The sequence below is a fragment of the Paroedura picta genome, chromosome 13 (assembly GCF_049243985.1).
Source record: "Paroedura picta isolate Pp20150507F chromosome 13, Ppicta_v3.0, whole genome shotgun sequence".
NCBI lineage: Eukaryota > Metazoa > Chordata > Lepidosauria > Squamata > Gekkonidae > Paroedura > Paroedura picta.
The window spans coordinates 42,969,801-42,993,655 of record NC_135381.1 but is presented as its reverse complement, the minus strand read 5'-3'; the positions used below and the strand labels follow the sequence as shown (position 1 = coordinate 42,993,655).

At 48.2% G+C, this 23,855-nt stretch overlaps 1 protein-coding gene across 2 annotated transcripts in view; it reads left to right on the top strand.

Annotated features, from left to right (window-relative positions):
• Positions 1–8,846: 8,846 nt before the first annotated feature.
• TRPC5 (transient receptor potential cation channel subfamily C member 5) overlaps positions 8,847–23,855 on the top strand; it is a 199,168-nt gene continuing 184,159 nt past the window's right edge. For both annotated transcript variants that reach the window (XM_077307922.1, XM_077307921.1), the window contains exon 1: positions 8,847–9,106. The gene's annotated coding sequence lies outside the window, so the exon portion shown is untranslated. The remainder of the gene's footprint in view (positions 9,107–23,855) is intronic.

The following is a 23,855-nucleotide window of genomic DNA, read 5'->3' as shown; positions in this document are numbered from 1 at the left end:
TATTCTTCATCTTCCTCTTCTTCTTGCTCTTCTTCTTGTTGTTGTTCTTGTTTTCCTGCTCCTCTAAGCTGGTTGAATCATTTAAGAATTTTCCATGCTGCAAGCTTTTCCACATCCCAAGTTTGAGGGCTGCTCAAAGTACTATAAAAAGGAGGCCGGTATGAACTGAGAGGGGAATCCATTTTTCTATCCCTTTGATTTCAACACGAAAAGGGCTATTGTGAATGGGCAGAGTTTATCATGGCAGACCTGGCTTTGGGTATAAAAACTTGTTCGAGGAAAAATGGGCATTGGGAAGGTGCCAAAGCTCCATCGTTCATTTCTAACCCTCCAAAACTAAGAATGTCCCCTTTGCTCTATAGATCTGTCTTTGTTGTTTGCCTGGACCCACTTGGAAGGAGCAGTGAAGAAAAACGAGGCCGTGTACACTTTCCATTAAGCTGCTAATGATGAAGGCTGCCAACAGTCCAGGAGAAAAATGTCCCTTTAACAAAAGTTTAATAGGACGTTATTTATCAGGCAATGTTCTTTACCTCCCTGCCCTGGTATTCTTCAGCTGCCCATTTCCACATAAGTACGCTTCTATTAGAAGGACAGATCATTTTTCTCCAGGACTGTTGGCAACAAACTAGCTTTCAAATGGCGAGTTCAGTCCTTGTGATTTTAGGCATTCTTCCACTTTAAGATTTATTCCAAAGAGAAAGGGTTTTTTTTTGATAGCCAAGCAAATTCTGTTCTTCAGCAATTCCTGTGTTCTAATTAAAATACACCAGCGAGCTCCCTTTTGTATAATAAAGGACTGTGATTTCTTTTCTTTCCTTTGTCAGAGAGATAAGAGTTTTTTTCCTATTGGCATAATTGACTTCTCTATCTGTTTTCAGGGCTTGGCCTCTTTTTCTGCATGCGTTGCAGTGAAAGGTGCAAGAAGGAAAGAGAAATACATACCAGTGTCTCTGTCACTTCTGGGTTTAGAATAAGATGGGGGGGGCACTAGGGCCCAAAAAGCAAAGATGCTGGAAGAAGACAAGGTTTTAGCCCTGCCAAGCAGGCCTTTATTTTATTTATTTATCTGAAACATTTATCATCGGTTTTATCTCCTTGGACTCACAGTGTCTAGCAAAGAGTCAACAAGCTGCAAAGACATAAAAACAATATAATGGTCAATCAACAAGGCAAAAACATCACAGTAGTTAAAAAAACAGCTAGGAGGTGAAGAGGTGAAGCCACCCTCTAATGCAGGGGTGGGCAAACTGTGGCCCTCCAGATGTCCATGAGGGCTCATGGGAACTGTAGTCCATGGACATCTGGAGGGCCACAGTTTGCCCACTCCTGCTCTAATGAGTCAGACCAGCAGCTCATCAAAGCCAGAACTGAATACTTGGACTGGCAGCAGTTTTCTAAGACAGCCTTTCTCAACTGAAACACTCTATAAGCTTTGAGAAACCCCAGAGGTGGTGCAATTGTACAGAATATGGCTGGGAAGCAGAACTGTGGACACGCCCACCTGAGGACCCTCCCCTTCCCACCCCCCCCGGGCCTGTCATTGGCCATTTTGGGAGGGGAAGGTCAACATGACCAAATTTGGTCATATCCCCAATAAACATTTAACCATTTTTTTTAAATATGTAAAAAGTTCATTAACTCTGGCCCATTTGGGAAACCTTTTCAGGACTGTCGAGAAACAGCAGGCACCATACAACCCAGGCTGAGAAAGCGTGTCCTAGGGCATGGCTCCCAAATAAGGTCCCCGGGGAAGCCATGATGCCTGCTCATGCCTCTCCCAGTGCCTGCCGAGTATTATCAGGAAGTGGCGGGGCCAGGTGAGGCTTCTGATTGGCTACTGGAAGTCCAATTGGTTGGACAGGTTAAATTAACATTAGTTGGGCAGGAAACACCCATCCTGTGTTGGAATTATTCCACCTCGCACTCCTCTGTCCCAGTGAACTTTTTTCAGATTCCTCCTTTTTTCCTCTGCGCATGGGCTTCCTCTGTTTATGTGAGGCTCCTCCTTCTGCGGCAACCATTTTGTAGTAGTCCCCACCTGCTGCAGCTACCATTTTGTGGCTTTTTGATCCCACAGGCTCAAAACGTTGGGGGACACCTGCTCTAGGGTCTCAAACAAGGAGATGTTTTACATCACCATCTATCTGACCCTTTGGCCTGGAGAAGCCAGGGGTTGGATGTGGGACTTTCTGCCCGCCAAGGCACTATACCACTGTCCTAAAGATCGTCCCTATGTTATGTACCAACCTGACTGCAAAAGAAAGGAAGGCACTTCCCTACCCAGTCTTAGAAGCCATACCCCCCAAAAAGCCTGCAACCATACTGTTTGGGCCATCCTAAGAGGGGACACCACAAGAGGAAAGTTATCTCAAGAGAACAGATGGTGCATGGGGAGGGGGGTGCGTGGGGGGGGAGCTGTGGTTCAACACAGACCTTTGTCTGTGGGGCAGATTCTGGGCAATGCTTTATCAACCAGGGTTTCACGAAACCCTGGGGTTCGTTGACAGCCTTGGGAGGGTCTCCCGAATGAGTGGGAGTTCAATTTGTATATATTTTAAAAATGTGGTCAACATTTATTGAGTAACATGACCATATATAGTCATGTCAAGCTGCACCCCCCTTCCCAAAATGGCTAATGATGAGCCTGGAGAGGTTGAGGGGAGGGCCCCAGGTGGGCCTGGACACAACTCTGCTTCCCAACCCTATTCTGCCCAATCGCACCATTTCTGGGGTTTCTTGAAACCTTAAGAATGCTTCAGGGGTTTCTCAAGGGTCAAAAAGTTGAGAAAGGTTGGTGAGCCCAGGGAAGGTTTACCCAAGGCCTCCTGCTGCATCACAAATAGCTGGATCCATGCTGAGCCTCACGTGGCAACTCTGCAGGGATGCAGCTGAGATCCAGGTGGTGGTGTTACAGGTGCAGGAGGGGGATGCTCATCAGTCAGCACTCTCAACATGGGCCATGGAAAACCCCCGTGGGCATGGTCAGTAGATGGTGGTGGAGGTGGAGAGTGTTGATGTCACAGCCGACCCTGCAGGTTTTCCAAGGCAAGAGACGTCCAGAGGAGATTTGCCCACCTGTGCATAACAGCCCTGGATTCATTCATTCAAGATTTTTATACCGTTCCTTGGTGGTCTCCCATCCAAATACTAACCTGGGCCCCCTTACTTAGCTTCCAGGATCTGACAAGATTAGATTAGCCTGGGCTAGCCAGGCCAAGGCAAGAGACATCCAGAAGTGGTTTGCAATGCCTGCCTCCCTTGGTATTCCTTGCTTTGCTTCTCTCCAAGGAATCCTGGGAATTGTAGTCGTTAGTTTATGAATCTTCTCTGTCAGAAATGCTAACTTCCCTTTGTCACACTGGTTTAATCTGCAGTGCGGAGGTACCCCATTTGAGACAAAAGCCTAAAGGAAATTTTTGATTCTTTAAAGTTGATACCCCCAAAATCTTTCTGGTCTCTAAGTGCCTAGTGGACTCTCAATCCAGCAGATGGGGCGGCTCACTGAAGTTAGATCACCATCCTTTGCAAATAAGCAGGCAAAGGGCTGATTTTTGTGTACAGAGATACCACCTTAGAGCAAACTCCCTGCTGAATTCAACGGTGAAAGCATTGACTTCGAAACAAAAAAGGGTTTTTAGTAACTGTTCTTGAACTAATTCTTTCAAATCACTTGCTCAAACATACTTGGAATCATCTCCCTCAAAACAAAAGGATTAGCTCAGATAATCCCAGCAAGCGAAGAAAAAGAATTACTGATTGGTCACAGTGCATATTAGCAACAGATTTAGCCAGTATTAACTGTTTTGCCACATACAGTCTAGGGCAGGGGTGGCCAGACTGTGGCTCTTCAGATTCTATGAACTACAATTCCCATGAGCCCCTCTTGGATATATGGGGCGTCACAGAATGAGTGGAGAGGTTGTCACTGATGATGCCCAGGGAATAGGACTAGGAGTCTTTCAGCCCACAAACAGCCTACCCCCTCCCTCAGGGACGTTTTCTATGGTTGCCAACCACTAGGTGGGTCCTAGAGGGCTCTCAGAATTACAGACTTACAGAATTACAGGTTTTCAGACTACAGAGATCCGCTCGCCTGGGGGAAAGGCCCTTTTGGAAGGTGGACTCTATGACTTTTTGCTGTGCTGCGGCCCTTCCCTTTCCTAAACCCTGCCCACCCCAGGCTCCACCCCACAAATCTCTTGGACCTCCAAGCCTGGAGCTGGCAACCCTAAGGTGTGTATAATGTGGGAGACTGCAGTCTTCTGGTCACTCAGGTGGCATTGCAGAATGGTGATTCTTCAGCTAATTTGGGCAATATGATGTCCCTAGGCTTGTCAGCCTCACTTTGTGAAATTCCTGGGTATTTTTGGGATGAAGCCAAGAGAGATCAAGGTCTTAGAAGAGGAGGGTCCTCAGCTTAAGGGTCTGCCCTCTAAAGTAGCTATTTGTTCCAGGGAAATTCGATCTCTGGACTTGCATTGAAATTCCAGGATATCTCCAGGCCCTAAATGGAAGTTAAATATTGAAGACCCATCAGGCTCAAGAAGTGGTAAACTGAAAGAAAGGCTGATGCAAACAGCTGAACACGTAACATAAATCTTCTTTATTATTATGTCATAAAGGCTCAGGAGTGAGAATGAGGTCTGGATTTAACGCTAGTATTCAGCCACTTTCCTTAGGAGCTCTCATCTTTAAAAGAAATATATATATAAAAGATATATAAAAGAACAGTTTTTCTGTACTCTTTGTAACAGAAAAAAAATAATACAATTATTATATAACAACGTACCGTATTTCAAATACATTTCTAGTAAACCTCTGAATGTGGATTTCATTTCCGTGATTCCACAATGCTGTCAAAACATGACATAACATGTCCTGGGAGGATGTCGCATTTATTGGAGTCAATGAGTTACATGTTATAAAGCAGTAAATGAATCCATAAATGCTTCCTGGAGGTTGGCAACCCAGTCTCACCAGCTTCCTATCTGTTTTGTATTCAGCACAAAACCCCAAGCCCTGTAATACCTGTTATTAAGACCGACTGAAATAACACAAGACACCATGGGCCAATTTCGAGTCCAGGGTAGAATTCTTCATCAGACTGGATGTTTAAAAAGGACTGAGGGAAAGAGAGGGAAAATCTTTTTAGGCTGGCACTCTGTGCAGTATGCTCTGTGGACTTCAAGGGGCAGGAGGCAGAGCCAGGATCAGACCTCAGCTGCCTTGCCCTTCTGCGTAGAAGCAAACCTCCTCAGCTGAAAATGTTAAAGAGAAAGAAATCATTAGTCCTGACAGTAACAATGCTAGAAATTGGGTTTGGTTTGGTTTACAGCTAAGTAAACAGTCAATGAGCACACAACTGGGACAATATTACCTTGTGAGTCATCCAGGGTTCTCCCCCCCCCCCCTATCTTTATCTTTTAATTAAGGTATTCCCAAAAGTTAAGATTGCTAATTCCAGCCTGGGAAGTTTTTGAATATTCAAGGCCAGCTCCCTAGCTTGTGGCTGAGTCCACTAAGGCAGGAGGGGAAAGGTCGCAGACCCCCACTGGAGCTCCTGCAGACCCCTGGTTGGGAATCCCTGGCATAGATGTTACTTCTGCTGTACATGCACACAAGCGTTCAGCTTTTATCTATCTCTAGGAAATTTCTGGTGGAATTTGCTGAGCACAAGGGAAGTCTCCAGGACCTGCACAAATCTCCATTCTTGAGACTACCATTTCAGAAGCAAACAGAAAGGCATTTTAAAAATCATTTCCTAGAGCATAATCTATTAGCAACCAGCGTTTGATACTGAGACAGCATGGTGAAGTGATTAAAGAGTGGCAGACTCTGATCTGGAGAACTGAGTTTGATCCCCCGCCTCACCATTTGCAGCCTGTGGGATGACCTTGGGCCAGTCACAGTTCTCTCAGAGCTCTCAGTCTCACCTACCTCACAAGGGGAAGTGAAGGTGATTGTGGGCTGCTTTGAGATTCCTTAAGGTGGAGAAAAGTTAGGTATAAAAAATAACAAATCCAGGTCTCCAGATTATAAATTTTCCTAGAAAAAAATGGTTTTCGAAGTGAAGTCCCTCCCCACCGCAAACCTCACCCCCCACAGGGGCCATGCACAAACTCTCCAGTTATTTCCTAACCCAGAAATGGCCACCCTAGGCTGGCATTGGAGATACCTGGAAATTACAAGTGATGCCCGGACAAATGAGATCTGTTCCTCTGGGGAAAATGGCTGCTTTGGAGGGGAGACACCATTCATTCATTCATTCATTCATTCATTCATTCATTCATTCATTCATTCATTCATTCATTCATTCATTCATTCATTCATTCATATACCAACCTCCCCAGAGGCTCAGGGTGGTTTACATAAAACGTATAGACAACATAACAAACAAACTATGGAACTATATCCCACTGAGGACCTTGTCTTCCCCAAACTGTCCCCTCGGGGCTCCATCCCCAAATCTCCAGGTACTTTCCGACCTATAGCTGACAACCTTGGTCACTTACTTCTTATCCCCAGCTTGTATGTATAATGGGAGTTGTGCCTATTTATCTAACTTGCTCCCCCCCCCCCGCCATGGCTGAATTTAAATTGCTAGATCTTTGGGATAGGGACCTTAACCATAGGCCTGTCTGTATAACTGAAGCTCCCAAAAGCAGTATGGCAGCTTTTAACTTAACAACAACAACAACAATAACAGGTGGTTTGCACAGCCTAGAATGGGGGTCCTCAACCTTGATAAGACTGTGAGCACTTTGAGAAAGAGTAGTCTACACTACCACAAAATGGCTGCCAGCAGAGGCAGGACCAATCACAAAATGGCTGCCACTTACAAAAGGTTGGGAGGCCCCAATGTATGTCTGTGTCATTTCTCCAAGGACTAGGGCTGCCAGCTCTGGGATGGAAAATACCTGGAGGCTTAGGGAGTGGGGCTGAGAGCAGGCAGGATTTAGGGCAGGCAGGGACTTCAGTGGAGTCTATCCTCCAAAGCAGCTGTTTTCTCCAGGGGAACTGATCTCTATTGTGTGGGGAGGAGTTGTAATTCTAGGAGATATCCAGGCCTCACATGGAGGTTGGTAACCCTAAGAAAAGGCAGGATTGGGGCATGACTTTGGTCAGGAATCACACTGAGCAACACAATGGGGTTACTGGACTAAAAGATATTTTGGATGTTATTACTGTTATTATAAACCGTGAAATATTACCTGAATAAGCTAACAATTAGCACCACTGTAATCATAATTATAGGACAATTATCTTTTCCGCATCAGGTCTGTCATTCTGAAATCAATGATTATGTACTCCCTGCACCCCACACTCCAAAAAGGAAAGAAAAACAAGCAAACAATTTATTCTGAAATATGTTTGTGTGCTCACTAGATGGAAATAAAAGAGAAGCCATGTTGGATTGGCCCAGTGGCCCATCCTGTCCAGCACCCCATGTCACACAGTGCCCAAAACGCAACTGCTCGTCACAGTCTCCCTTCCCCCAGTACAGCCAAGTGTTTAAGTTCCAGCTTTAATTTCTGCTGGGGAAAAAATCAATATTGAATAGTTGTACTTGTTTTTCCCACATGTCATGAAAAACTGAACTTTAACAAAGATTCAGGATCTAAGGCTGATCTGCAGTTAAACTGCTTAAAGCAGTTTCACTTATTTATAGACCTTTCTCAATTTGGAAGTAACAGCCAATAGCAAGTAATGGGTTGACATTTCATTGGGCTGGGATGTTAAGGGCAAGACTTTTCTGTTTCTGGAAAAGAACAGCTATCGTATGTGGATGATCTGATGGAAATAGCTGTAGAGCCTGAAGCCAAATGTCTTGTCGATTCCTCCTGCTTTAGAACCATATTCTCCCACTGCCTTGTTGAACACCTTGGAACCATGTTACTTTGATGTAGTTTGTCATTGTGGGTGAGAAGCTAACATGGCACAGGCCTGTCGGTGGCTCTTAGCCTTAAGGTGTACATAGAACACTCTGTCTGGGGCAGAGATGCTCTGTCTTCTTGGTGTTTGTTTTTTGGGGGGGAGTAGGAGGACTTCTAGAGTTCTGGTCCTGCTGGTGGACCTCCTGATGGCTCCTGGGTTTTAACCACTGTGTCACAGGGAGTGTTGGCCTGGATGGGCCAGTGGTCTGATCCAACATGACCCTTCTTATGTTCTGTTATTCTCCATCCTGGGCTCGCCAGAGCTGTATCCAGGCCAAATGGGTCCCCACTTTGGAGACTGGTAGACTGCAAGGGTGATGATGATGATGATACCCATTCAGTCATGTCCGACCCTTGGCGATTCTATAGGAAAGTCTTCGCCATGCGCCCCTGTCTCTGACTGCTGTATCGGCTTTGATCGTCTCGAGCCGGCGGATTCCTTTGGCGACCACGTTTCCTTTTGCCGCTGACCATGCCGAGCATTAAGGATTTCTCCAATGAGTCTGATCGCATGATGTGTCCAAAGCATGGGCAGGGAGTTCTCATGACCCCGCAGTGTAATTGGGAACCGACCTCTGGCGCTTCTCACTTGAAATGTGGCTTGGCTTCTGTCTAAAGGAACCCGGGTGAGAGAGGACGGTGTGTGTGTGTGTGTGTGAGAGAGAGAGAGTATTTGCCATTCTCCCCCCCACCCCCACCCCTTTCCTATCTCCTTGGCCTTGGCTCCTCTTCCCGACGGGGGAGTGGGACCGGGAGGGCGCTGGTCGGGGTCCTGCGCGCCGGCTCCCCTGTCCCCCTCTGCTCTGCTCTGCTCTGCTGTGCTCTGTGCTGCGCTGCGCTGCTTTCCCCGGCCGCTGCGCAACCCCCCCCCCCGCCTGCTGCCTGCTGCCTGCCTGCTGCCTGCGTGCCGGGAGCGGAGGCGGCGGCGGCGGCGGCTGGCGCGGGGGTCGGGCGCGGAGCCAAGCGAGAGCGCGAAGGGCGAGAGCGGGAGAGCGAGCTGCGGGGCCGGCTAGCAGGCAGGCTTGGCCGGGCTGCTCCGCGCCTTCCCTCCGCCGCTCGCCCGGCCCCTCCTTCCCGTGGCCCCGCTGCCCTCGGATTTTCCTCCCCAGCAGCCCGGGGCGCCCCCGGCGGGACGGCCGCAGCTCGCCCGGGAGTCCTTCGCCGCTTAGGTGAGTCCTCCGGAGCGCGCCCGGGCGGGGATGGGATGGGGCGCTGGGGCGCTGCGCGGATCCTCCCGGGGGCTTTGGATCGGGGAGCCTTCTCCTGGCTGCAGAAGGGGGACCAGCCGGGAGGGGGCTTTTGTGCCCGGCGCCCCTGGAGCCCTGCGCCTAAGAGGGCTCTGCAAACCTGCCGCGAGGGATGCTCTGCAAAAATGCGCTGTTCGGAAAGGGGCTGGGGGGGGGGGGGGGGCTGGTGCTTTAGCTTGGCCAGAGCAGGTCAGCCGCCCCTCGCAGCGCACGGATGGTAGCCCGGAAAGGGCCACGCCGGGAGGGGGGAAAGGATGAGACCCAGCGGTGGCCAGCGTCCTCCAGCCAGGTCTTGGGAGGAAGGTTGGCAGCCAAGTTCCAGGGACTTACTTCCAAGGAAACCTGCCAAGGAAGGCTCCTCGGGAGCCAAGCCAGCGACCCACAGAGCCGTTCCTTTCTTCTTGGCATGGGGAGCCGCACCAGGGCCCTGGTCACTTGGGCGGGGGGGGGGGGGGTTCTGGGGTCTGCCAGGAGGAGAACAACCCCACCTCTGAAAATTGCAGACTGTGGCTGCTTTTTACAAGGACAGTCCTGCACCTGAGATGGGTTGCAAGGGTTTACCTGTTTGGGAGCACCTGTACCAGGATCAGCTGCAGCCAGACCTCCCTCTGTGCAAGGTGTGTATGTGTGTTGTTGTTATGCTGTAACATCAGCTCAGGCCCCCTGTGAGGTTCCTGGAAAGGCCATTTAGGGTAAAATCGGCAATGAATCCATAGAGCCTGGAAATCTGTCCAAAGCACAGCAAAGTCCCTGACGCCCAAATCAGCCTTTAATTTCATTTAAAAACCACCAATACCCTCCCCCCCCCACACACACACTTTTGCTTGCTCCAGACTTCTTTCTGTCTTGTCTAAGGTGACCATATTTTAACATTGGTAAAGAGGGACACCTTTGACGGGGGGGGGGGGTCTTGATTAAAAATTCGGTCTATAAGGTCTATAAGGAGAAACAAAAAACGCATAGAATGCAAAAATAGTATTGTAATATTTTTTAAATTTCAACATAAGTACAATTTGCCTGGGGCCCCCAGGTGTCCCTCCAAAAGTGGGGCAATCTGGTCACCCTAGTCTTGTCCCAGGGCAGGGACTGTTGCGTTGCATCTCTCTTTCTCTGCCAGAGGAAGACAGTAAATTCAATACCTGTCACATCCCGAGGAGGGGGAGATGGAAAGGCTGCTCATTTCAGCCAGATCAGCTCCCCTCTTTGCTTTGCTGTGAGTGTGCACCCAAAAAAGGTGATGGGGGAACGGAATTGGCCACAGAGGCTATGTAGGTGGCTAGTCCCCTTGCAGGACATTTGCTAAGGGGCCAGTCGGCTCACCTGGTCTGTATGACCAGAGCCATAAAGAGGGACTGGGGATCTTCAACCTGAGCAACACAGTTTCTTTTGCATTGGCTTGGCTGACCCCCTCATTTTTTAAAATGTTTTGCATGGTTCGAATGAAGGACTAGCATGTCCACGAGAAGCACACACATGGTGATGAACAGTGAAAAGCCAGGAAGAAAGACAGTACAGCGGTCCCTTCTCTTGGGGCCCGTTTGTGATGCCACAGCTCCTTGTTTTCTCTCACAGGCAGAGGGAGAGACACACACCAGTTCCTGCACACACAAAAACAACCTTTGGAAATGGGAAAGGTAGACATGATGTCACTGGGAGCTTTTCTTTGCCGCCAAAGGCTGCGCATCAGATTGAGTTCTTCTCCTGTGAGACGGCTGGGGTGTTCGACCGTTTGCTAGCTCTCCTGATATTTTGGGAAATTCCATGTTAGCTCAATTTCTGTCTCCCTGGGACTTCACGGATGCAGTGACTGTTTCCAGACATTCGGGCCATCCACTGCTGCCATGACGTTACCCTTCTAAGACCTTAGGTGCATTTCCCCCCAAATTACATGCCTTGTGAGTTCGCTGCACTTTGGTGAGTCCCCCTGATCGCCCAGTCTGAAAGGATTCCTGAAGGTCCGCCAGAATGGCCCGGACTTCTGGGTTTTTTTCCCCCTTGGTCAGCTTCCTGTGCGTTTGTCCTGCTAGTTTGGTCTGAGCAGCCTTTCCGCCAGGCGTACCAGGGACTGATCAACATGTTGTGTTGGTTAAAACTTAAAACGGGCCCTGCTTAAGGCGATGCCGGGGTGAGAAGGATGAGGAAAAAGACTCGGGTTCAGCCATCAGAGTGGGCCCCTCTTTGTTGGGATGGTGGCTTTGGCTCGTCCGTAGCTGTCGGGGACTTGGGCAAATCATTTGGGCTCCCGGCTCTTCCCTACTTTCCCTTCTTACAACCAAAACAATCCGTGGAACTGCTCCGGCTCTCCGAAGAAGAGCTTTGTCAAAAAGACGGAGTTACTGCAGAAATGATGTGGTGAAAAAGCAGCTTTGGAGTACTTTGGAATTCCCCACCCCTTCTCAAATCGCCCTAAGCCCAAGAGTCTTGTTCCTGCGTTTGAGCCATGAGGGGTCTTGGGAGGGCAGAGGGGCCCATGTGCAGAGTGCGCATTGCTCCTGGGAACAGTCCCTTCCAGCGTGTCAGGGCTGAAGTGCTGAGTGAGCCCCTGGCCATTTCCCCCTTCCCTCTAACACAGGGCTAGGCAAACTGTGGCCCTCCAGTTGTCCATGGACTACAATCCCCATGAGCCCCTGCCAGCATTTGTCAGCATTTGCCTATCCTTGCTCTACTGTATACAACAAGTTTATCAACGGGAAAGAGAGCACAAGATTTATGACACAAATAACCAGCCTTCACAGTCCCATCTCTGGACATAGCTGGTTATTATAGTTTTCCTCGACTTGTCGCTCTGCTTTTCTTTCTGTAAGGAGATCAATACATTATCAGGGAACGGCGCACTGTACAGTTGAAGAGACTGTTGAGCATGCCTTGCGTCCTGTAAGGAAGGAACGAGGCATAGGCTTGTTTTGCACAGTTAAGTATCCTAGAATTGCTATTGATTCCATGTGCAAACTCTGGCCAAAGAAAACAAAATCCCTGTTGTTTGATTCCTAGAATCCTGGGAGACTCTTGGCACTCCTCCAAAGGCACCAGGTGTCTCACCTCTGCTTGGCTACAATGAACAGGGGCTCCTTTAGATGCTGTGCATGACAGACAGGGGCTTTTGCTCAGAGGTCCAGCATCTGCTCTTCCTGGCAATCGATCCCCAGAATGTCTGCCTAAAAGGGATCAGAGTAGGAGACCCTCAGCCCAGGACTCCAAAGAGATGCTGCCAGTCTGAGTAAGAGATACTGACCTTGATGGACACACAGTCTGATTCATGGGTGTCCCCATATGGCTTTCACACCAGCTGTTGTAGTCCGTTCCAGAGGCACACTGCTCATCTCCAGCTGGGGGAAGACTACTGGTGTCTGGGCCTGGCCATGCCAGGCAATGGCTGAGGGCCAAGAGTCTATGAGGGAGGGCTGAATACTGACCTGCCGTGGACACTGGTGTGGCATGGCAGGACTGAGCCCTTCTGGATTCCGTAGACATCTTCCTAACCCATCAGGGCAAGCAAGCAAAGATGGCTTTAAAAGAGGATTAGACACAGGCATGAGGGAGAGCTCTATCTGAAGCCAGGGTGACTAAAGGACCTTTGAATCCAAGGGTCAGGGGAAGGCCTTGGCCACTGTGTGGGACAGGATGCTGGATTGGATGGGACAGAATGTTGAACTGGATGGACCCTTTCAGGTCTGATCCAGGAAGGGTCTTTTGAGGTTCTTAGGAAGGCCTCAGCCTCTCTGCCCTGTTGTTGGCCCTCCAGTCTGGAGGAACTGGCTGGCCCCTGTGTGAGACAGGATGCTGGACTAGGTGGACCCCCACTGGTCTGATCCAGCAGGGCTCTTCTGAGGTTCTTAGGAAGGCCTCAGCCTCTCTGGCCTGTTGTTGGCCCTCCAGTCTTCAAGAACTGGTTTGCCCCTGTCTGTGACAGGATGTTGGTCTAGATGGACCCCCCCACACTGGTCAGATCCAGAAAGGCTCTTCTGAGATTCTTAGGAAGGTCTCAGCCTCCTAAGAACTGGATGGGAAAGAATGTTGGACTGGATGGACCATTTCAGGTCTGATCCAGGAAGGCTCTTTTGAGGTTCTCAGGAATGCCTCAGCCTCTCTGCCCTGTGGTTGGCCGTCCAGTCCAGAGAGACTGGTTGTCCTCTGTCTGAGACAGAATGTTGGACTAGGTAGACCATGGGTCTGATCCAGCAGGGCTTTTCTGAGGTTCTCAGAAGAAGTTTCTCCCTGTTGTTGGCCCTCCAGTCTTGAGAAACTAATTGGCCACTGTGTGAGACAGGATGCTGGACAAGGTGGACCCCCAGACTCCCAGACCTCCATTGGTCTGATCCAGCAGGGCTCTTCTGAGGTTCTCAGGAAGGCCTCAGCCTCCCTGCCTTGTTGTTGGCCCTCCAGTCCAGAGGGGCTGGTTGGCCCCTGTCTGGGACTGGATGCTGGACTAGATGGATCCTCCCTGGTCTGATCCAGAAAGGCTCTTCTGACATTCTTCAGTAGCAACCCAGAGGACAGGAGAAGTCGCTACTATACTCTGCCAGCTCCCTCTCTCTTTGTGGTGCAGCTTCTACTGTAGCTTGTTGGGTGGAGTGATCAAGGCTAATGCACCCTTGCACAGCTGCAGCCACTGCTTCCTGCTGCCTGCCTCTCTCTGCTGTCTGAAGATCAGCTATAATCCGAGATCGCCAGCTACTTCCTGGAGGTTGGCAACCTACTGGCCTCCTAGAACTTGGTGCTGCTGGCTGAGCTAGGAATCCAATGAGGGGGGGGGTTCTTTCGGCAATCATGCTGGGTGCTCAGAGTGCATAGCAAATATGAGCCATGAGCCCCAAACCATTGAATCCAAATCCAAATTAGAAAAGGGGACCGTGGAAGGGGGCACATCTGTGCACTAGGAGCCCCTCCAAGAATCTTCCAGACTCTGTGTCAGGCCAGAAAAGAAGGCTCTGCCTTTCCCAGTCAGTGCTGGCCATGAACTGATGCTCTGAATGGTTTCTGCATCTGGCTGCAATTTGTCAACCTGCATCTCTAGGCTATTTGTCATAGCCCCAAACCATGAATATCTTTTAATCAGTTACAGGGCGCTTAGAGTGTTGCTGAATTGTCTTCCCTTCTTTCTGCGCTGGTTCTAAATTAGATTTCTGAGCTAAATTCTACTCTGTGGTGCTGTCGATAGAGAGTCCGGAGACTCCTAATGGCCAGTGGTTCGTTTCTGGTGTCAATTCCTTTGTCAGCCAATCCTGAGGCTGACTTTGCCAGCTGCTGGCTTTTAGCATCTGGAATTTCTTCCTAGGATCCTAGCCCTGGACCCTTTGGCTATTCCTTGCTATAAGCATGCCTTGATATTGATGTGCCTTAATGTCCTACTATCTAGAGTTCTGCAAGGGAGGGATCGTATGATACCATACTCTGCTTATAGGTGCCAACCTCCAGGGGATGGCTGGAAACCTCCAGCGATTACAACTGATCTCAAGATGACCGAGATCAGTTCCCCAAGAGGAAATGGCTGGTTTGGAAGATGAATTTTATGACACTGAACCCCATTAAAGTTCCTCCCCTCCTCAGGCTCCACCTCCCAAAATCTCCAGGGCCCATTTTACACACCATGGTCAATTATGCACATGTTGGATAATCCACTTTCAAAGTACTTTAGAAGTAGATTATCCTGTTCTGCACAGGTAAATCCAGATGCAAAAGCAGTGCATTATCCAATGTGTGCAAAAATGGGCCCTTGGATAATGCACTTTCAGTGTGCTTTTGCAGCTGGATTTTCCTGTGCGGAACAGGATAATCTACTTCTAAAGTGCTTTGAAAGTGCATTATCTATTGTGTGCAGAATGCGCCCAGGTATTTCCCAACCTGGCCCTTGCAGCCCTAATTCTGACAGTATGACTGTGGTGTAGGTAGTGTACACAGACATCCTGTATCACGCGACCATGAATGCTATCACTTTTCTGGCCTAGAAATCTTTTAATCTTTCCTTTGGTCCAAAATATAGATCATATAGAGACATTACCGCTTTCATTAGAAAATATTAAAGCAGACCTGTCACTATTTCAGTTGCAAAATGTTATGTATCCGTGATAGCCTTTTGCAGCCATTCAAATAGGATCTTTTTTTTGGTGTGTATTTTGGCAATCTGCTTAGAAGAAGAAGAAGAGGAAGAAGAGGAGGAAGAAGAAGAAGAAGAAGAGGAAGAAGAAGAAGAAGAAGAGGAAGAAGAAGGAAGAAGAAGAAGAAGAGGAAGAAGGAGGAGGAGAAGAAGAAGAAGAAGAAGAAGAAGAGTTGGTTCTTATATGCTGCTTTTCCCTAAGCGGCTTACAGTCGACTTCCCATTCCTCTCCCATGTTAAGAAGCAGTATGAAGGAGAAAGAGAGAGGAATTGTTTTGGGGGTATATATCTGTTCTTTTATTTTTTATATAGCAACATAAAACTGAGTACAGCTTAGGCAGCCGAAATATTGCCTTTGTTATCACTGTTTAATTTTAGATTATTATTATTGCACCCCTATTATTGCAATATTTGGAACCACACAGCATTGGAAAGAAGGTTCATGGTAACTGTAGCCCATAGACATCTGGAGAGCCAAAGCTTGGCCACCTCTTTGTAGAGACACAACATGAATAGAGCAAAAAACTTCTGGTCTTTGTACTTGTCTTTCACACTGGCTTTTGTTTGGTTTGAATATTGTTGTCTTTAAAAGCGTCTCTTCAGTGTAAGAGGTTTCCAGTACTGATGGATGGATCTGAAAGGTTACCAAAGTATCAGATTTGTTCTACCAAAAGATTATTCTACTAACATTAGGCCCATCGTAGTTGAAAAAGCTGCATTTCTGTCTTTCACAGTTTTAAGTCAAAGCCAGCAAACCTGAATGATGTAGTTGTCAGATTGTCCGACTAAGATCTCGGAGATCTCCACCCCAAATCCCTTACTCCGTCGGCCTGACTGAGCTTCCTCTCAGGGATATTCTGGAAGCTTCTCCCTCACAAGTCCTGTCCTCTGTGCTCGTGCCTTTAGAGCAGGGCTAGTCAAACTGCGGCCCTCCAGATGTCCATGGACTACAATTCCCAGGAGCCCCTGCCAGCATTCGCTGGGAATTGTAGTCCATGGACATCTGGAGGGCCGCAGTTTGACTACCCCTGCTTTAGAGTGACCAGAGGCCGGGCTTTATCAGTGGTGGCCCCTTGCATGTGGAATATCCTTCCCCCTCATGGCCTGCCTTGTGCCTGTGCTACTTCCCTCTAGATGTTTCTGCTTAGATGTTTCTGCTTAGCGATGGTTTTAACCAAAGGACTGATATTTCTAAACATTCTTTTACAGTCCGTTTTTAGCCTCAGAAATGCTTAAGACCTGTTTTAAACTGCTTCGTGTTTTACGTTATTTTGTGCTTTGCTTTGTGTTCTGAAGGGCGGGTTTTAATAACTTTCATAATATCACATTTTATTTTGTAAGCCTCCTCAGGCAGGCAGTAATAGCAGAGACATTTCCCCCAAAATGACACAAGTCCTCTGTGTGGGACGCGGAGTGGGAGCTAAGTTCTAAAGAAGGACAAAGTTAGCTAGATACTCAAACAAAAATGTCGCAAGGCTTCCTTAAATTGCAAACCTTGGGATGTGAGAGGGTCAGTGATATGCAAGGATATTTGTGGATTTTAGGGTGTGAATAATAAAAGCATAGAATCATAGAGTTGGAAGGGACCTCAAGGGTCATCTGGTCCAATCTCCTGCAGAATGCAGGAAGCTCACAACTATCTGCCCAACCACAATGACCCCACTTCCATGTTCAGATGGCACCCCCCCTGTCCCCCAAACCCCAGGATCTCTGGCTGGTCTGGCCTTAAAGAAATTCACGTCCTCACCCCAAAGGGAGATTGGCATTTTCCTGGGCATGCAAGAAAAGACCATAAGAGCCAAGCATGAACACAATCCCTTCTGCCCAGCCACTCACAATCTGCCTAAATTCACAGAATCAGCATTTCTGTGAGGTGGCTCTCCAGCCTCTGTTTAAAAACTTCCAAAGAAGGACAACCTACCACCTCCTGAGGAAGCCTGTTCCACTGGGGAACTGCTCTAACTGTCAAAGTTGCCAGCCTCCAGGTCCTGGCTGGAGATCTCTTGGCATTAGGACTGATCTCCATATGATTCAGAGCAGCTTCTCTGGAGGATACGGCTTCTGGTGGGGGTAGGCCCAATGGGATGATGCCCTGCCCTTCCCAGTCTCCATACCCCCAAATCCCCAGAGATGTCCCAAGCTGGAACTGGCAATCGTAGTGAATTTGAAATGTGTGGATGTCCCTGTGAGCAACAGGGACAGCTGTTGAGGCACATCGTTTTAAGGCTGAGAAGGGGCCATCTGGTTCAGCCACCACAGGAAATCGGAGGCTGCTCATTTCTCACAAATGGCAATCCAGATTCTACAGGAAAGCCTCCTGTGACAGTAAGGTAGCCATCTGGGTTGGAGCAATATGCCCTTTGCTTGTAACAGAGATTTAATGGATGATTCAAGCTCTCATTGGGCGCATTTTAAAGCAATGGATCCGCCCTCACCCAGCCTGTTGGCACCCCTAAGTCAAAGAGAACTCCCCCCCCCCAGGTAATTGCTTTCATTGTCAAAGTCCTTTCTCCATTAGGAAATATTTCCTAACATTCAGCTCAAACCTGCCCTCCAGGTTGAGGTCTGTTAGACTCTGCTTGGCCCCAGAATGACAGACACGCATTTGTCCTTCAGATATTTCAAGAGGGCCGTGGTGTCTCCATTCTGCCATCCCATCTAAACGTGTCCAGTTCCCTCAACCTTTCCTCAAGAGCAGGGGTAGTCAAACTGCGGCCCTCCAGATGTCTATGGACTACAATTCCCAGGAGCCCCTGCCAGCATGGGGCTCCTGGGAATTGTAGTCCATGGACATCTGGAGGGCCGCAGTTTGACTACCCCTGCTCAAGAGATTTTCCAGATACATCTTTGTTGCCCTTCTGTGTTTTCCAGATACATCTTTGTTGCCCTTCTGTGAACCTCTTGCGGAGCCTTTATGTACATTGTCTCTACAAATGGTTTATTACATCTGAAGGGGAACTAAAACGGGTAATTAATTTAGAAAGAGCTCTCCCTCCAAGCTTCTCCCCAGAGTAGATTGAATTTGACCTTCTTGCAAGAAGGATATTTTTAGTGAGGTAGCATTCTTTTCGACGTGCCCTCAGACAAGAGTAAACTGACCTTTAGACTTATATAACCAGCCTGTTAAAAATGGAATCTTCCATGACCCTCTGATGTGGTCTGTTTTAAAAAACCAAGTGGGCATACTCATGATCTCTGAACAGTTATCTGGGTAAAAAGGGATCCTGACCACGGCCCATTTACTCTGAAGAGGGAAAAGGATCTTCCCGGATTAACTTGCCGGCTTCGGAGTGAGTAGAAGAACACCGTAGATTTCCCGTGAACAACAAGAAGTCAAGAATCAAAATCAAAACGGCACAAATGTATGAAAGCCTTTTTTTTCTTATTTAAAGAATATATTTCTAATTTTCAACTTATCAGTATCCATAAACTTCCGAACATCAGCAACCAAAACGGGGTCCCAGGTATTCTTAGGCAAGAGCCAGCTTGGTATACTGGTTAGAAGAAGAAGAAGAAGAAGAAGAGTTGGTTCTTATATGCCGCTTTTCCCTACCCGAAGGAGGCTCAAAGCGGCTTACAGTCACCTTCCCATTCCTCTCCCCACAACAGACACCCTGTGGGGTGGGTGAGGCTGAGAGAGCCGTGATTTCACTGCCCGGTCAGAACAGCTTTATCAGTGCCGTGGCGAGCCCAAGGTCACCCAGCTGGCTGCATGTGGGGGAGTGCAGAATCGAACCCGGCATGCCAGATTAGAAGTCCGCACTCCTAACCACTACACCAAACTGGCTCTCTTAGGAACGCGGACTTCTAATCTGGTGAGCTGGGTTTGATTCTGCACTCTTCCACATGCAGCCAGGAATATCAGGGCTCTCTCAGCCTCATCCACCCCACAGGGTGTCTGTTGTGGGGAGAGGAAAGGGACTGTAAGCCACTTGGAGACTCCTTTGGGTAGAGAAAAGGGGCATATAAGAACCAAGGGCCATTCCGCACAACTTTAATATAGCACTAGTCTTACATTTTGTTTTTGCCACTAAAACTGTGTTCCGCATGACGTTGTGAGCAATCTGCAACACTCCTGAAACACTAGCGCCAAAATCCCTTCGCTGGTGCGATTTTCGGGGAATCGGGAAAAGTGGATTCACCCTCAGAAAATCGCTACACTCCTGCCAACAACCTGCAACACTAGCGAAAAAGACCTGTGCGTTCTCAATGTAGCGGCTGCAACAAAGTTCCTCCCCCTAGCTCTCTCCTCCGAACTTCCGGCAAAGCGATTGGCATTTTTTTTCCCTCAGAGGGAGCGGGGAAAGCAACGAACCAGCGAGGCTTCATTCACCCAGCAAGCTTCTCCGGCTACAGTCCCTCCACAGAAGTGATTTAAAGCTCCCCTAAGTCCCCAAGCACAACACAGCCCCCTGTTTGCCAGTTCCCTTTAATTTTGGCCAAAAATTGCACCTGTGCGGGGGGGGGATTTTTTTTTCCACTCGGGGGAGTGTGGTAACAATGAATCACCAGCTCACACGCCAGCTAGATGGGTCTCTCCGTTGCAACAAACCAACGCATATTCATTGCATATTCATTGTTTTTTTTAAACCTGTGCTTAAAGGGAAAGGGGCTTTTCGGCAGCATGATAACAACTGCCCATTGGCTGTTCTGTTTGATTGAAGGCCAGGGGCGGGAACAAGCACAGAAAAAATCGCTTCCTTTCTAGCGATTCCTGCGAGACTGGAAACCTGTGGGGAACGAATGAAACGCTACTGGATTCCACTACAAATGAAGGTATGCGGAACACCGACATTCAACTATTTAAAATAGCGTTTCCGCTTTGTGAAAGCAATTGGCAACGTTAGTCCTTGTGCGGAATGGCCCCAACTCTTCTTCTTCTTCTTCTTCTTCTTCTTCTTCTTCTTGAATTGATCTCCAGACTAGAGAGATAAATTCCCCTGAAAAAAAACGGCAGCATTGAAGCGTGGTCTGTATGACATTATACTCCATTGGGGTCCCTCTTGACCCCACCTTCCCTAAGCTCCACCTCTCCCAAGCTCCATCAATGTCCTAACCTAGAGCAAGCAACTATACTGGATCAATTTAAGGCATTTCTTTTCGATCCTTCTTTCCAAAAACCCCAGTACACAAGGACCTCGCCGTTGGTTGACACGGGTTCTGTCCTCTGCCCTTCCCGGCCCTCAGGCAGGGGCAGTTCAGACTGGCGGTCTGCTGATCTGCTTCGTTTGTGTTGAATCTGCCATTATCAAAAAGAGACCTCGCCTCAAACCTATCAGGGAGACATGGCCGAGAATTTGGGATGCAGCCTAAAATATGCTGAGCGCCACAAACATTCTCTTGCAAATTCATTGTAATGTGCTAGTGAGAGAGGCTGTTGAATGACTCAGATGAATGTAGCTGGGAGTAAACAAACATGTAAATCATCTTTGGCTACAGAGGGGGAAAGGAAAAAAGAGGCAGCACTCGGAGGAAAAACACTTGTTATGCCATGGATTGCCAAGTTGTGCCATGGCTCAGAGGAAGCGCCTCTGCTTGGCACACAGAAAGTCACAGGTTCAATCCCGTTAAAAGGACTGGGTGGAAGATGATGTGAAAGGCCTCTATCTGAGGCCCTGGAAGTTTGCTGCCAGTCTGAGTAGACCAGCCTTTCTCCACTTTTTTACCATTGAGAAATCCCTGAAAAGTTCTTGAGGCTATGAGAAACTGCAGAAGTGATGCCATCATGCAGAATATGGTTAGGAAGCAGAGCTGTGGATATGTCCTCTAGGGGCCCCTCCCCTTACCACCCCTCCAGGCCTGTCATTGGCCATTTTGGGAGGGGGTGGTCAATGTGACCATATATGGTCATATCACTTGATAAATGTTTAACCAATTTTAAAAATATATTAAAAATTAATTAGCTCCCAACCATTCTAGGGCTATCAAGAAACCCCAGGGTTCCACTGGATTAGTCCAGTGGCCCATCTAGTCCAGCATCCTGTCTCACACAGTGGCCAACCAGATCCTCTGGATGGCCAACAACAGGGCAGAGAGACCATGGCTTTCTTCTGATAAGAACATCAGAAGAGCCTTGCTGGATCAGACCAGGGGCCCATCTAGTCCAGCATCCTGTCTCATACAGTGGCCAACCAGCTCCTCTGGATGGGCAACAATAGGGCAGAGAGACCATGGCCTTCCCCTGATAAGAACATCAGAAGAGTCTTGCTGGATCAGACCAGTGGCCCATCTAGTCCAGCATCCTGTCTCACACAGTGGCCAACCACGTCTTCTGGAGGAGCAAACATATAGAGTAGCGATCCCCAACCTGTGGGCCGCGGACCACATGTGGTCCGTCGACTAATTGGAGGTGGGCCACGAAAGACACCTTCTTCCCCCCCCCCCCGGCCCTTTACAACGCACTTTGGGTGTCCTTGTCTCCCATCACTCCCAGATGGGACTATCTCGTTGCAGAGAAACAAGCTCAGGGTTCCCATTGATTTGTCATTGTCATGAGTTAAAATTTCCACGAAAATAAAATGTTCCTTATGTTCATTGTTGTGGCGTGTCTGTATCTTATTTTGAAGGGATGTTTAAACATTACCATAGTGATCAGAGAGCGTTAGGGCAGTGGTTGAGAGTAGAGGAGTAAACTACCCCCTCCCCCCCCACCGGGCCTCAGTAAAATTGTCAAGTGTTGAGTGGACCCCGGTGATAAAAAGGTTGGGGACCACTGCTCTAGAGCACAGAGGCCGAGGCTCTGCTGTTTCTTCCTGGCGCTGATATTCTGAGGTTTACCACCTCTGAATATTAAGGTTTGTCTTTAATCATCATGGCTAGTAACTGAAAAGGGTCTCCTACAATGATCTAATTTGCTTTTAAAGCTCTTGCTTATAATGGCCATCGCCATATCTGCTGGCACTGAATGAAAATGTTTCAAAAGAATGTGCTTTAGCTTTTGTTGCTGCTGCTCCAAGTGATGCTCTAGGGGTGGGGAGTTGGTGTTGGTGGGCAGGGCCACTTCTGTGACATCATGGGGCAAATGTCCTGCCCTCTCATGACCCCGCCTTCAAAGTTCCCTCTAGTGGCCAATCCCAGCCTTGCTGCTCAGTCTTGTTTCCAGTGTGAAAGTCATCCTACAAATCACATTTTTCCTTTCTAAACTGGGCACAGATTGACTTCACTGATAGCCATTCATTTCTTTCTCCTTTCCCCCGATATTAGCAAAGTCCATGCTTGCATTGATGAAATAGTGTTAAAAAAAAAGATCACAAAGAGATCTGCATAGCACAGCATCAACAAATCTTGATACAATCACTAATATAGTACCGATTTCTTTTATTTGTCAATACACTCCATACACCAAGGTTGACTAGAATTCTTTTTATAAGCTACAATGAATGCGCACACAATCCATGTACAAACGGTTCCCTGTTTGTTTCCTGAGTATTTTTCATGTTACAGTCAAGGCATGTAAAGTAGAGCTTGTGACTGAAACAACAGTATTTATCGAGGTGCCAGTCTTCTTTTTCATTGAGGAGATGTTGGCTCTTTTTTACAGACAGAGGTACTCATGTGCAGGTAGGACGTATAAGGCTTTGCTGTAATGTGAACATTCCCTCCTGTTTTCTGACATGACCCCACTACTGCCTGGCCACTAGCAGCAGATGCGGGGGGGGGGGGGGAGTGATTTGAAGGTGAAATTTGGGGGTGGGGAGGACAGGGATTCTCAGTGGGGCATTAATGTCAGGGAGCCCCCCCCCCAAAGCATCCATTTTCTCCAGGGGATCTCAATTCATAGTCCGGAGATGAGCTGTGATTCTGGGAGATCTCCCAATCTCTGGAGGCTGGCGTCCCTAGAGAGAGCCTTCTCGGTGGTGGTCCCAGCAATGAGCTGCTGTCCTTCTTTTTCTTCTGTCACCATCCTTGGTTGTCTTGCAGCACCAGTCCAAGACTATTTTTTTTAATTCCAGCTGGCTTAAATGTATCATGGTACATTGTTTTTGTCTCAGTGGCAGTCATATAATTTTCTGTGGCTGCTGTTTCATTTTCAGTTACGGCTGTCTGAACCTGTTACAATCTAAACTTACACTCCTTTTCAGGACCGGTTTGTGAAATAACTCCATGCTTTCTCCCCTATTCCCCAGTGTTTAGAACAAAAAAATCTCACATCTTCTATTTATATATCTTTGTTTGGAGGGGAGGTGCTTAATGTTCCTGAATCCATTGTATGACTGGTCAGCAGGCTGCCTTGCCTGGCCATTTTGCTTGGGAGGTAGAGGCACCCTTAAACTGGCTGTCCTCTTCTCCCTGCTCACTGTGTTCCTCCTCATCTGCAAGGGAGTTGTGATCTTTATGGGTAGATCTCCTGGAATCATACACAGACCACAGAGATCAGTCCTCCCAGAACAAATAGCTGTCTTGGATTGAATCGGGGATCTCCTGCATACCAAATGGATGTACTGTGTTCAGTTTTGGTCACCCCAATTGAAGAGGGATGTTGACAAACTAGAACGTGGCCAGAGGAGGGCAACAAAGATTGTGAGGGGTTTGGAGACCAAGATGTATGAAGAAAGGTTGAGGGAACTTGCTCTGTTT